Here is a 13,309-nt window from a genome sequence, read left to right as displayed (position 1 = left end):
TGTTCCATGTCTGAATCCTTGCCCTGATGTTCGGTTCATTCAGATATTTACTGAGCACCTACTACGTGGTAGATACTGTCCATGCTAGACATATACATCCGGCCCTTGGTGCATCTAATAAGGATAGAGTGTGGAAAGGAAACAAAAGACATAAGAACCATGTCCCTGCTCACAGGTGCTATGAACATGGAGTATTTTCCTAGGGATGGCTGATTTCCAGAGAATTCTGGTATCTTGCCACACACCACTAAGTTGTCTGAGGTGAAATTGAAATAGAAAACTAGACTCCTAGCGCAATGGCTCTGTCTGCATGATAAAAAGCATCGGATAGAAAACGTGATCAATTTCACCTTCTTGGCAGTTGGAACAAAAGAGCAAGACTAACCATTGGCTCTGCCTGATTTATCTCGGTTACGGATTGCACGTCTTCTGTGTAATAGATGGTGCTCGGTGGGCATGGAATGCTAGAGTTAGAACTGGAAAGCCCAGGAGATGGTCAGGTTTGCCACCTCTTACCTATGTGGCTGTAAGCAGGTCCTTTACCCTCTCTAAGCTGGTTTCTTTATCTGTAACATACTGTGTCTACTCTCAGAACTCAAAAGAGATAACTATGTGAAGTGATTTGCAAAAACTTTACAGCAGGACTGGCAAACTATGGTCCTGGGCCAAAGCTGGTCCACCCCTGGATTTTGTAAGTAAAATGTTATTGAACCGTGACTATAGTTACCTGTTCATGTACTACCTATGGCTGCTTTTGCAATACACAGCAGCAGAGTTGGGTAGATGCATCAGAGGTCATTTGCCCATAAGCCTAACTATTTACTGGCTGGCCCTTTGCAGACAAGTTTGCTAAGAGCACTCTCTAACTCAGGTAGATGGCTGTCACACGGTGCTAGGCAGAGAGGTAAGCTCCAAGCAGGAAAGCACAAAATAAAATGGGGTTAACTGCAGCCGTCATTAAGAACTTATTTTATTGCAACAGAATTTTATCTCTAATTGATTCACTGATTTTTTTTTTTTTATAGATGCTTCACATTCACATGTTACTTTTGTGTCACAAATAGCCTTGAAGGTATTATGGGCTGCTTTTTCTCCCTACTACAGTCTCTCATTCATGTTTTAGATGTGATGACAGCAGACCTTCCTGGGAAGAATTTCAGTGGTTTTGTGGCTGCCGATTATGAAGATTATGAATAGAAATCCCCTCCCCCTCCCCATCTCTAAGTACAAACCATGACCGGTTCATAAAAGAGGAAATGATTTTGTCAAATTAATGGTTTAAAAGGACCTTGAACATTTTTACTATTTAAATATTTGTCTACATTTGATTTCATTTTTAACAGAAGACCCAAAGCACTGATCCTCATTTGTTAGAACAGACGTTTGCCTTTCAGGAAACAATGAAGAATATTGCCTGACTATGAGCTATCAAAGGCAAGACTATTTTTCGTTGATTTTTCCTCCCCAAATTCTCAGAGCCCGGCACTGTATCATGAATTAAACAGATGCTTGATAAATGTTTGCTGACTGGCTGACTGAGCAAATAAATAGATGGGTGTTTTGTCATTTGTGAAATGTGAAGAATGATAAAGCCTGCCTGCCTGCCGATCCTGACACGAAGCTGAAATGAGATAAAAGATGTCCACTATTTGGCAGCTCTCTATTCTGATTATGTCCCTGAGCACTGATTTAGATTGAGGCTTGTGCTCAGAGGCCTCCTTAACATCCCGTCCCCCTTTCTGATCTGCACTTGTTTTGGGGCTCCTTTCTAGGAGAGGAAGTTCTGTGGGGTCCAAGGAAAAAAGTAAAATCAAGGTCAGCCTTCAGGGAGAGAGTCTCCAAAGAGAACATGCTCCTTGGGAGTGGACTATAAGGGAAGAGGCAGGAGCCCCCTGCCTTGGCGGGTGATGGTGGGGGTTCCTCTGGGCTGACTGCATGCATATTTGGATATAAAACCTTGGCTGGGGGAGTCTTGAATCTTTCCAAAAATCGGAACTGTTTTAAAATGCCGTGGGATGCGGGACAAATTGTTAAAAATTGGGACCATTCCACCAAAAGCGGGACGTCTGGTCACTTTACCCTACCCACTCTCAACTGCCCCATCTTCCATCTGACTCCATGAGACACTGCGCAGCCACAAATCTCTATAGAAGCGCATGCATACACTTTGACACTCGCAGAGCCTGTGTGCACCTTGAGCTGCCACGTAGTGGAGACAGCTTGCCTCGAGCTTAGGCGCATTCACTTGGCCTTGTGTGGAAGCCAGACCTGGTGTCGCTCCTTGCAGGTAAACCTCGGATCAGGCTAGAAGGAACTTGGTGGCCACTGTATCCAGTGCCCTTCTGTACAGGGAAGAGCTCTGCGCAGGCCCAGTGGGCTCGTGGCCAGCTCAGCAAGACCAAGGAGAGCCCTGGGCATCTCTTAGGCATATCCTCTTCTTTTCTCTCCTACCGGCTCCTCCAGTCTGCTTCTCCTCCTGTTCCCCTCAAGTCTGCTTCTGTCTTACATTCGACCCCACCCAGGAGACACCAGCACCCTAGAAATAGGTCATTTCCTACCTTTATTTCTCTATCACCTTCCACACTTTCAAAGGACCAACCTTTTGATTTTTCTCCTTTCTAAACATTTCAAAACACATTTGAATAGAAAGAGTTTTAAAACAAATGTAAATTCATCCCTCTTGTTTTTTAGGAGTATTTGTATCTTAAAGGGTCAGACATTGAGCTGCATTACTAGTCAGACTGAGGGAGTTTTCCTCCTGTTCCTGAATTTACCATCTGAGTGGCCCTGTCACATCACTCCCCTCAGATCCCACAGCTCATGGCCTCAAACCCAAATGCTTAGGGTCTCAGTGGTCTGGCCCCTTTCTTTATAAACAACCTACACCTGTAACCTGAGGTCCCTTTTACCTGCACACAAACAAGACATTTCTTGCTCCATCCTTTAGAGTTCAGTTCAAGTTTCCCCTCTTCCCCAGAGCCTTCTCTAGCTCTCCAGCCCACTTTCTCTTCTCCTCACAGCCAAGGTATCTCACTGATATACAGATGTTTGCATCTCAAAAAAGGCATTCTAAGGGCCTCTGAGTTTGTGTGACTGTCAGAGAGACAGAACCGAGCTGCTATGAAAGAACAATCCTGAATCAGTTATGACTTAGCACTTGCCCTTTGTTCAAGTGTGTGAAGTAGAGAGAAGGTGCAATGTAACAGTGCACCACCTCACTGACCCCCCTCTTCCTCCCAAAGCTCAGTCCAGGACTTGAATGGATGGCCTTGCATCTTAGGCTATGATTTATGCTACTCCAGAATATCAACCTATGCAATTAGAAACCCAGGCAAGGCTTTTCAAAAGGTAAGTCAATCAAAAACATCTTTTAGGAAAACTATTTGGTAGTAAATATTAATACTAAAGCTAAGCATATATATCTACAATGAGATCTAGATATACATCTGATATATATATGTGTGTGTGTGTGTGTGTGTGTGTGTGTGTGTGTATCTATATATATATCTATATCTATATCTATATCTATATCTATCTATCTATCTATCTATCTATCTATCTATATATATATATATATATATATATATATATATCTGTTGATTCTGGGAGATCTCCCCAGACCCCATGACACAATAATTTCATTGCTGGGTATTACCCAGTAGAAATGCTGAAGTTTATGTACCAAAAGACATGTATAAGAATATTTATAATAGCATTATTCAAAGTAGATCCAAACTGAAAACTACCCACAGCCCATGAACATGGATTATATTGGGGTACAGTCACACAATAGAATACTCTACAGCATCAAGACTGAACAAACAAGAACTTCATGCTAAAATATGGATGGAATTCACAAACAGTACTGAGTGAAAAAGTCTAGACACAGAAACGCTACGCTATGATTCTCTTTACATAATTTTCAAAGAAAAGCAAAACCATGTGTTAGAAATCAGGTCAGGATGACCCTTGGGGTGGAGAGATTTGTCACAAAACCAATTATACCACCAACAGTTAAATCAATTCTATTACTCTCTATTGATTGTTTTGATGGTCAGAAGAGAGGTTTAGAAGGAAACTGGTAGATCCAGCTCGTTTGAACAAGGCTTTGTTGAGTGCTCCCCATGGGCCAGGTGCTGCCCTAGAGGGGAGGGGTACAGTTTCTGCCTTTAAGAGTCACAGATCAATAGCTGGACTCTCACTCTAAAGAGAGCCCTCTTTTTTTCATGGCCATGTGCACACTCTATTGAATGACTGGTTCTCAACCCATCCAAGAATCATTTCTAGACTTTTCTAGAGTAGACTAGAAAGTCAAAGATACTCTCACCCTGTTGATTCTGGGAGATCTCTCCCCAGACCCCAAAACCTAGGTCCATCCACTAGCTCAACTAAGAATACAGTTCCAGTCTGAGTTCTATATCTGACTATTTGACTTTCCTGGAACAGAAATGTTAAATACATATCTAGCCTGAATCTCACCTACACAAGTAATGACTCCCTCTTTCTCCAGGAGAAGACTTGTTCTAAGATGAGCAGACTGCTTCCTCCAGAGTCATCTGGAGCTTCAATTATTGGTTTCAGTTACCCAGAGGCAGGCAAACTGCTCAAACCAGGGTGATTTCTAGCTTTCTCATCTAAACAAGGGTCCCTCCAGTCACTACCCCACAATGATAAGTATTATGTGAGGGACCATTTCGCTCTCAACGTCTCATCATTGTCATCTTCACATTGGATTTCGCAAAGGAAGTCAAACCAGCGTCACTGCCCATTAACACTCAAAGAGCAACCTTTCTCCTGGAATATTAGGATCCTATAAGGCCCAGGCTACCTCCAGACCCCTTCCAAAATTGAGGAGGCTCAGAAGACTCCTGGCAGGGTCTGAGTTCTAGGAAATCACAATACCTGGCATTATCAGTAACTCCACCAAATGACCATTTAATAGAAATCAGAGTTGATGGGACCTCAGGGATCACTTAGGCCATCACCACCAACACCCTCCCTTATGTACTGAGAAGACTGAGCCAAAAGGCCTGAAGTCTATTTCTTCAGATCACATTGGTAAACAATAGCAAAGCCAAGAACAAAAGTCTCCTCTACAGACTCCGGGACTTTTTTCAGCAATATTGTGACCTGCAAAGTTCAAACCAGGAACAGTGACTACTTTTCTTTCACCTCCTGAACCCAGATTCTGCAGAGGCCCCTGGGGGCTTTGGGTTGCATTGGACACACCCTCAGAACTAAAGAAATTTACCTGCACAGGTGATCTTGCTTCTTTAAGCAACTGGACAGGCTCTAGTCCCAATGCAGTCAAAAGCACACTGCCGCAGACCACCCTTATATATATATGATCCTTCTATGCACAAGGGCTTGGCCAAGAGTCTGAGTTCCAGCCTCCAGAGCTTTGGTTCCTTCCCACTGTGTGTTCTCTGGAAGGGAGGGAAGCCCTGGGGCTTTATGATGGCATCATGTAAATCTAATGATTTCCTTAGAATAATAGCCAAACAGAGCTTGTGCCAGTAATGTCTTAACAAAAAAAAAGAGTTAGTCATCTTCAGCTTTCTGTTATGACATTCTATGACTCTGGGACCTGCCTTGAGCAAACATTTGAAGGTAAAGTTTGTCTCTGGCTTCTTGACCCTCTTTGGGGTCAAGTGTTCCACTTCCTGGTATATTTTAACTCTGCCCTCCTCACAAACCTAGGTCACTCACTAAATATCTCCTTTCTTTTCCTCCAAACACAATTCTCATTCATCGGGGCACTGAAAATCAAGAATGTGTGATTTGCTCACAAATCCCTAACCTTAGCATAGGCATGAGCACCTTCTAAAATAAGACTCACCCAAATGAATCCCCCATTATTGACATTTCAGGCAGTGAAACAATAAGTGAAAAAGTCCAGTTGAGAAATATTTTAGGTGCCAAGTATATTAAGTAGTAACTGCTCACAAGTGTCCATTTACGCTCACAATTTCTCTGTGTTATTTCATTAGACTCACGATAAAAATCAACTAAAACTGTGATGTGTCCAACCCGACTGTAAGTGGGGAAAACTACTGAAATACTGTGGGTAAGCTCTGAATACTTCATGCATTGATTCCATGTTTTGCAGATACAAGACTAAACAAGAAAATCATGAGATATTATAGCTCTGGCAAGGGATACCTCTGGCCACTCAATAGGTAGGGAAGTGCAGTCCTGGTGGCTATGGCAGCACCAAAGCTTCATAAAAATCCATTGGCACGTTCTACTCTTCGCTGATGTTTTGTCCCTATTTGATTTTTATTCAGTTGACTGTATGTTTTCAAAACTAGGATCCAACAAGGTAAAGAGAAGGGATTTGATTTGTGAATGGGAGAAAGAATAATACCAAGTTCAGCTGAATGAAAGAAAAAAACTTGGTGTTTCCATATATAACTTTCAAGCATTAAAAATTGATCCTCAAACCAAGATAATAAAAAGAGGCTTTGTGGGCTAGCTCATAATATGAGTCGCTTCCAAGGTTCCAAAGTAAATTCTAAGACCTAAGTTATTAATTTCTTCACATTCAAAATATTTTCAGAGTATCATGAGAAAAATAATCTTTAAGAAATTCACTATGGCCCTAGATGGTTTGGCTCAGTGGATAGAGCATCGGCCTGAGGACTGAAGGTTCCAGGTTTGACCCTGTCAAGGGCACATACCTGGGTTGTGGGTTCAATCCCCAGAAAGGGGCATGCAAGAGGCAGCTAATCAATAGTTCTCACTCATCATTGATGTTTCTCTCTCTCTCTCCCTCTCCCTTACTCTCTGAAATCAATAAAAATATTTTTTAAAAAGTAAAGAAATTCACTATGAAGTTTGGAACTATAAACAGAGAAACTATTTCCCCCCCCCCCCCACACACACACACACAGGAGTATATTTTCCTCTTATCAGAATTAGAATTCAAGGATATTTATTTCTAACTTGTAACCCAAGTGAACTCATATTCACACAGTACGTTATATCTGAGAAGGGCTCAGGGATTCACTGAAAGCCACACCAATCTCGAATGCAGGGCAAGCCTCAGGACACAGAGGTCTGGGTGAATGTGAAAAATGCAGAAATACACGGGCCTGCAGGCAGCATCAGAGAGGGTCCAAAACCACATTTCTGGATTCCTGGAAAAGTGGCAGAGGTAGGGCTGATCTCAGCCTCATAGGAACAGGGGTCCTAGACAAGGAGCCCATAGTGGTGTTAGGATGCAAGGGAATTGCTTGGTCATAGCAAACCAAACAAGTAAAGAGCAAACATTGAAACAGACTTCAATGGCTCATTAACCCTCAAAAATGAGGGCCTTCGAGGTACATGAATGACTCAAGACTTTCCAACACATACATGGTGAAGTTGGGTTCCAACACATACATGGTAAATTGGGTCCTGGGTATTTCCCCAGACTTGCTCACTAAATCTTGGTTGGAGAAAGTTGAATGGAAGCAGAGCAGGGCTTCCTCCATCATCCTCCCTCCTGGTTATTGTCTTCTCTGGTCTTGGCCAGGAGAGCAGGTTTGCACAGCACTTGGAGTCTTGCTGGGGCAATCCCTGGGACACCTCACAGGTGCATAACATGTCAGTTAGGGGAGTGGTACATTTTGGTATTTCTCTAGCAGGCTCATGAAATGTCCATTAATCTGGCACTCTCACCACCACCACCCCCCTTTTTTTTTTTAAATGTATTTTATTGATTTTACACAGAGAGGAAATGAGAGGGATAGAGAGTTAGAAACATTGATAAGAGAGAAACATCAACCAGCTGCCTCCTGCACACCCCCCACTGGGGGTATGCCCTCAACCAAGGTATGTGCCCTGGACCGGAATCGAACCTGGGACCTTTCAGTCCGCAGGCCGATGCTTTATCCACTGAGCCAAACCGGTTTCAGCACCACCCTCTTTTTTAACCTCTTTTCTCCCATGATCATTGGAAAGTATCTGATCACTGCATATATGAAAATTAATAATAGTTTAATTGTCAAGTGTCATTGATTCAATTACAAAATATGGACCTGGAAGCATAGAACTTCATTTATTAACAATAAGCCCTGGGGTTGGGGTGGGGGAAATCCTTCTGGCACAATGAACCTTCTGGGTATGCCCAGACGTCACATAATTATGAAGTTATGGACTATTCCCTCACACAAAGACTGTCCAAAGTGAAAAAACAAACCAAAAAAGGTCTACAGTATGCATCTTTCTTTCTTTCTTTCTTTCTTTCTTTCTTTCTTTCTTTCTTTCTTTCTTTCTTTCTTTCTTTCTCTCTCTCTCTCTCTCTCTCTCTCTCTCTCTCTCTCTCTCTCTCTCTCTCTCTCTCTCTTTCTTTCTTTCTTTCTTTCTTTCTTTCTTTCTTTCTTTCTTTCTTTCTTTCTTAGTTCCTAGTCTGGTTCCTGACAGATAAACATGGTGTCTAGACTTTTTTTTCTTTCAGAGTCTCATAGTGTTCATCTCTTGTTTTTAGCCTCTATCCTTAATTGCGTTCTTGGCACTATTAAACTTGTTCAAATCAATATGCAATTCCAAAATGTATTTGTCACCATTCCTCTTCCTGACCCTTCCTTTGTCCCTGACATCATTTCCCCCTGAGTGTCTTCCAGTTCTATCTCTATTTATCTGTCTGCTTGGCGTTTTTGTTGGTTTGTTTACCTTGTGACCTGACCTGTCTTTCTTGGCAGAAAGTTTGCCATTAGGATACTCATGACAGGGAAAAGTGACTGCTGGGAAGAACAGCATAGTTTCCATGTTTCCTTCCAAGAGGCCATGGCAATTTTTCTGTTAGGAAAGAAGTCCCAATAAAAAAGGGGGGGCGGGGGAAAGGAAAGAAGTTCTGGTGGTAACTAAACCACAACTAATCCCAGGGGTGCAAAAATAAGAAAGCCATGGTGCCTGATACCCCAAAGATCAAGCAAGGATCTAAATAGCGTCCTAAGTCATCAGCATCCCAGTTTGGGTGCTGACTCAGTAGTAACTCCCATTCCTGAGTTGACTCATGCAAAACCATTTAATGTGATATCTCTGCCAGGGTCGCAATCAAAGGAATCCCTCACAATAACAATCACATCTATCAGCCAGCCTCACCTTGCATTCTCCTCACATAAGGCACTTCTCTATATCCAAATAACAATAGGCTTTCATGGAGAAGTTGTGTGGGCTAAAGCTTTCAACAGGAACATGACAGATTCATGCTGAAACATGCTTTCCTGCTACAGTTCTGTGGAAGGGCTGTGTGCCTTTCAAAACATAAGAGATTGAATATCCATTTAACTGAAAGCATACGTTCTGACAGGCTTTTGGATCTAGGGTCTTGGGAATGAAATAGCAGCTCTAAAAGCATTAGTCACCAAAAGGACCTTGTATCTGGCTTCCCACATGAATGGTGGGTTTTGCCTTGATGGGACCTTTCTGGAATTGGTTGCATTTGTGTTCTAGAAAGAGCTTACCTTTGGAGCCAGATAAACATGGGGTTTGAACCCAACTTCACCATGTATGTGTTGGAAAGTCTTGAGTCATTCATGTACTACCTTGAAGGCCCTCATTTCTTAATATCTACAACATAGGAATCATAGTTACTTTAGTAACATAGCAAGATTAGTGGGAGAGTTCAACTATCTACGTTGTAATGAATACAAAACATTTAGTCCAGTGGATGGTACATAATGAGCACGCAATACTCATTTTGTTAAAAGAATAATAATGATTATTTTATAATGATAGCACAGAGACAGGAATGTTTAAGATTATGGACCAGAGGATGGTAATTGAAATCTTGTGCATGGATAATGTCACAGTAGATATAGGGTGCGTGAGTAATAGATGGGTTGCTTTTGGCTCATTCCATATCCGTAGTTTTTGCCCTTCCATGTGACAGCCCTTTGAATATATTATAACTTTGAAGATTTTAGTTCCATTTATTATTCATAACACCATGTAGTGACTGTTGTCCTCTGCCACATCAAGCCATATCTAGGGTATATGAATCAGTACAAGACCTTACATTTCATAAAAATGGTGGTCCATCCCCCGCTCTGCCTCATTTTTGCTACTAAGTTTTGGTTTCTTTATCTGGGAGAATAATGGCACTCTGCACTGTCGAGGTGAAAATGAAATGAGTAATCTATGTGAGAACACCCAGCGTAATGCCTCTTGTATAACAAGCTCTCAGCCAGCATTGATAGCCGTCATTTCCTATGCTGTCTTCATGCAGCTGGCACCTCATCATTATTTTGGGCAACTACATCTCAGTGTTAACTCACATTGAGTTTGCTGTATATTAAATCTCATGTCTTTTTAACATCTGAATTCTGTCTCATCCTGTAAAGGAAGTAATTTTCAACTGCTGTGCCACAAGAATTTTTAAAACATGCACTACCTGACTATTTAGTCAGGGACACTGATCACTTTTCCCTTAAATTGTCAAATTAAAAAAAAAAAAAAGACAGCCGTCAACACAACAATTTGTCCTGTGTGAATGTCCTGTCTTGAATCATAAATGTCATGTAATAGACTTGGATTTTATTTGTCACATCACATAATAAGATTGCATCTGATTGGTTAATTCTTGGTACCAGAAATCCTCATATACACGTATAGGCACCTGTTTTTTTTTAAGAACATGATCTCACTCGTATGTGGAATACATATCTATCAATAATTACTTTAAGTGCAAATGGTTTAAATGCTGAACCAAAAGACATATGGAGGTGGAATGGATAACAAAACAAGATCCATACATATGCTGTCTACAAGAGACTCGCTTCAGATTGAAAGATACACATGGGAATGAAAAAAGATATTTCATAAAAATGGAAATGGGGGGGGGGGGAGGAAGCTGAGTAGCAATACTTAGAGCAGACAAAGTAGGCTTTAAAACAAAGGCTGTAACAAGAGACAAAAAAGGACCCAGCAATTCCACTTCTGTGTATTTATCTGAAGAAACTCAAAACACTAAGTCAAAAAGACATATACATCCATATATTTATTGCAGCATTACTTACAATAACCAAGATATAAAAGCAGTGTTCATAAATGGATAAAGAAGTGGTGCATATATATAATGGAATATAATCCAGCCATCAAAATAAAATAGTGAAATGTTGTCATCTGCAACTACATGAACGGATCTAGAAGGCTTTGTGCTTAGTGAAATAAGACAGAGAATACCATTTGATTTCATTTATATGTGAAATCTAAAAAACAAAATAAACAATCAAGCAGACAGAGCATTTTGACGGTGTGCCAGATGGGAGGGGCTTGGAGAATGAGTGAAAAAGATGAAGAAATTAAGAAGTACAAACTGGTAGTTACAGAATAGTCATGGGGATATAAAATACTACATAGGGGATATAGTCAACAAGGTTGTAATAATTATATATGGTGTCAGATGGGTACTAGATTTATCATGGTGATTACAGTAGGTGATATACATGTCTAATCACTGGGTTGTACACCTAAAATTAATATAATATTGTATGTCAACTATTATTGAAAAATAAAAAATATTATTTAAAAATTATCTAATTCTTATTGCTCGTATACAGAAATGCTGCCAATTACTTGGCTCCTTTTTTAAAATATATATATATTTCCAACTCTAAAGGATCTGTAGATGTGTCAATGGGCACTCAATAAATTAGCTATTCAGGGCTGATGTTCATTGGTGTACAATATCATGGCTTACTGGTTACTAAAATATTGAAACATTTCTCCAGTGGAACCCCTTTCTTTCCTTCTGGTACCTTGGCCATCCTGGACTTTCCCTCCAGACTGACCCATACCTCCCAGTTCCAGTCACTAGTAATGAGGTTTAATATCTTTTCTTATGTTTATAGGACATCCATGTCGCATCTTTTATACAAGTATTGTTTTTGTCTTTGCCAAAATTTTTTGTTGGAATGTTTTTTTTCTTATGAATGTATAGGCATTTATTATAATTTTAGAAGCTCTTTTGTTGGTTTTATGCATTGCAATATGTTTTCACTCTCTTTTGTACTTCTACACCCAACTCAGCTGGGGCCTTAAGCCCTGTTCCACTGGAAAGGTAGGTATCTGTTGTGTTTGTTCTATTCCCATCCATGTGAATTATTAAATATTTTTAATATTATTTCTTATGCTTGTATACCAAATCTAACATAAACACCAAGGGTAAGCTATTAATCCAAGTGGTTTCTTTTTTAAATTATTTTTATTGATTTCCTAGAGGAAGGGAGAAAGAGATAGAAGGGAGAAAGAGAATCATTGATCAGCTGCCTCCTGCTCACTTCCTACTGAGTGTGTGTTCTTGACTGGAATCGAATTTGGGCCCTTCAGTCCACAGGCTGATGCTCCGTCCACTGAGCCAAACCAGCTAGGGCTCCAAGTGGTTTCTTACCCAGAGGTGCAGAGAGCTCAGAAGGAGGTGATCAGCTCTGGGGTTCCCGGAGGAAGCAGGAGATCTGAGCTGTAACTAGGGGATTCTAGCTAGCACCCATCTCTGATAATTCCTGCCCAAACCCCTGCAGCTTCACCAAGTCTACTCCTCCCCTTGGAGTTCCCACAGGCACTTCCACCACACATGTTTCAAGCTGAACACATCATCTTTAAATGCTAAATCTGTTCCCCTCCTGACTTCCCTCATTGGTGGAAGAGTGTCTCCAACCATCTCCCTTATAGTAGAAAATTCAGCATTATCTGAGACTCCGACTTATCCTCATTTCCTCTCTATTATTGCTCACCAAGATCAGTCATTTCTATGCCATAAAAACAAAACAAAAAAAAAACAACCTCTTGCTGAAACCGGTTTGGCTCAGTGGTAGAGCGTCAGTCTGCGGACTGAAGGGTCCCAGGTTCGATTCCGGTTAAGGGCATGTACTTGAGTTGCGGGCACATCCCCAGTGGGGGGTGTGGAGGAGGCAGCTGGTTGATGTTTCTCTCTCATCGACGTTTCTAGCTCTCTATCTCTCTCCCTTCCTCTCCGTAAAAAAAAATCAATATGATATATTAAAAAAAATTTTTTTAATTAAAAATTTTTAAAAAACCTCTTGAATATGACCTCTTCCCCATCCCAATTACTGCTGTCTCCTAAATTTTTGAGTAGTTTCCTAGCCTGTCTCTTGACCTTTAGCCTCGTTTGCTCCCCCAGTCCCTCCCCCACACTGATACCAGCATTAGCAGTCCCACCTGGCCCATTAGCCTGCTGTTTATTCATCGATGGAAGGGAGTGTGTGGGAGCCATCTGCCTTGGCATGGAGGAGGGTGAGAATGGAGCTAATACAAAGCAGACTGATTTCGAGTTGGTTTTATTATTGCATTGAAGTTCTCTCTA

This window comes from Pipistrellus kuhlii, unplaced genomic scaffold (genome assembly GCF_014108245.1).
Source record: "Pipistrellus kuhlii isolate mPipKuh1 unplaced genomic scaffold, mPipKuh1.p scaffold_m20_p_13, whole genome shotgun sequence".
Classification (NCBI taxonomy): domain Eukaryota; kingdom Metazoa; phylum Chordata; class Mammalia; order Chiroptera; family Vespertilionidae; genus Pipistrellus; species Pipistrellus kuhlii.
This window is presented reverse-complemented; position numbering follows the sequence as displayed.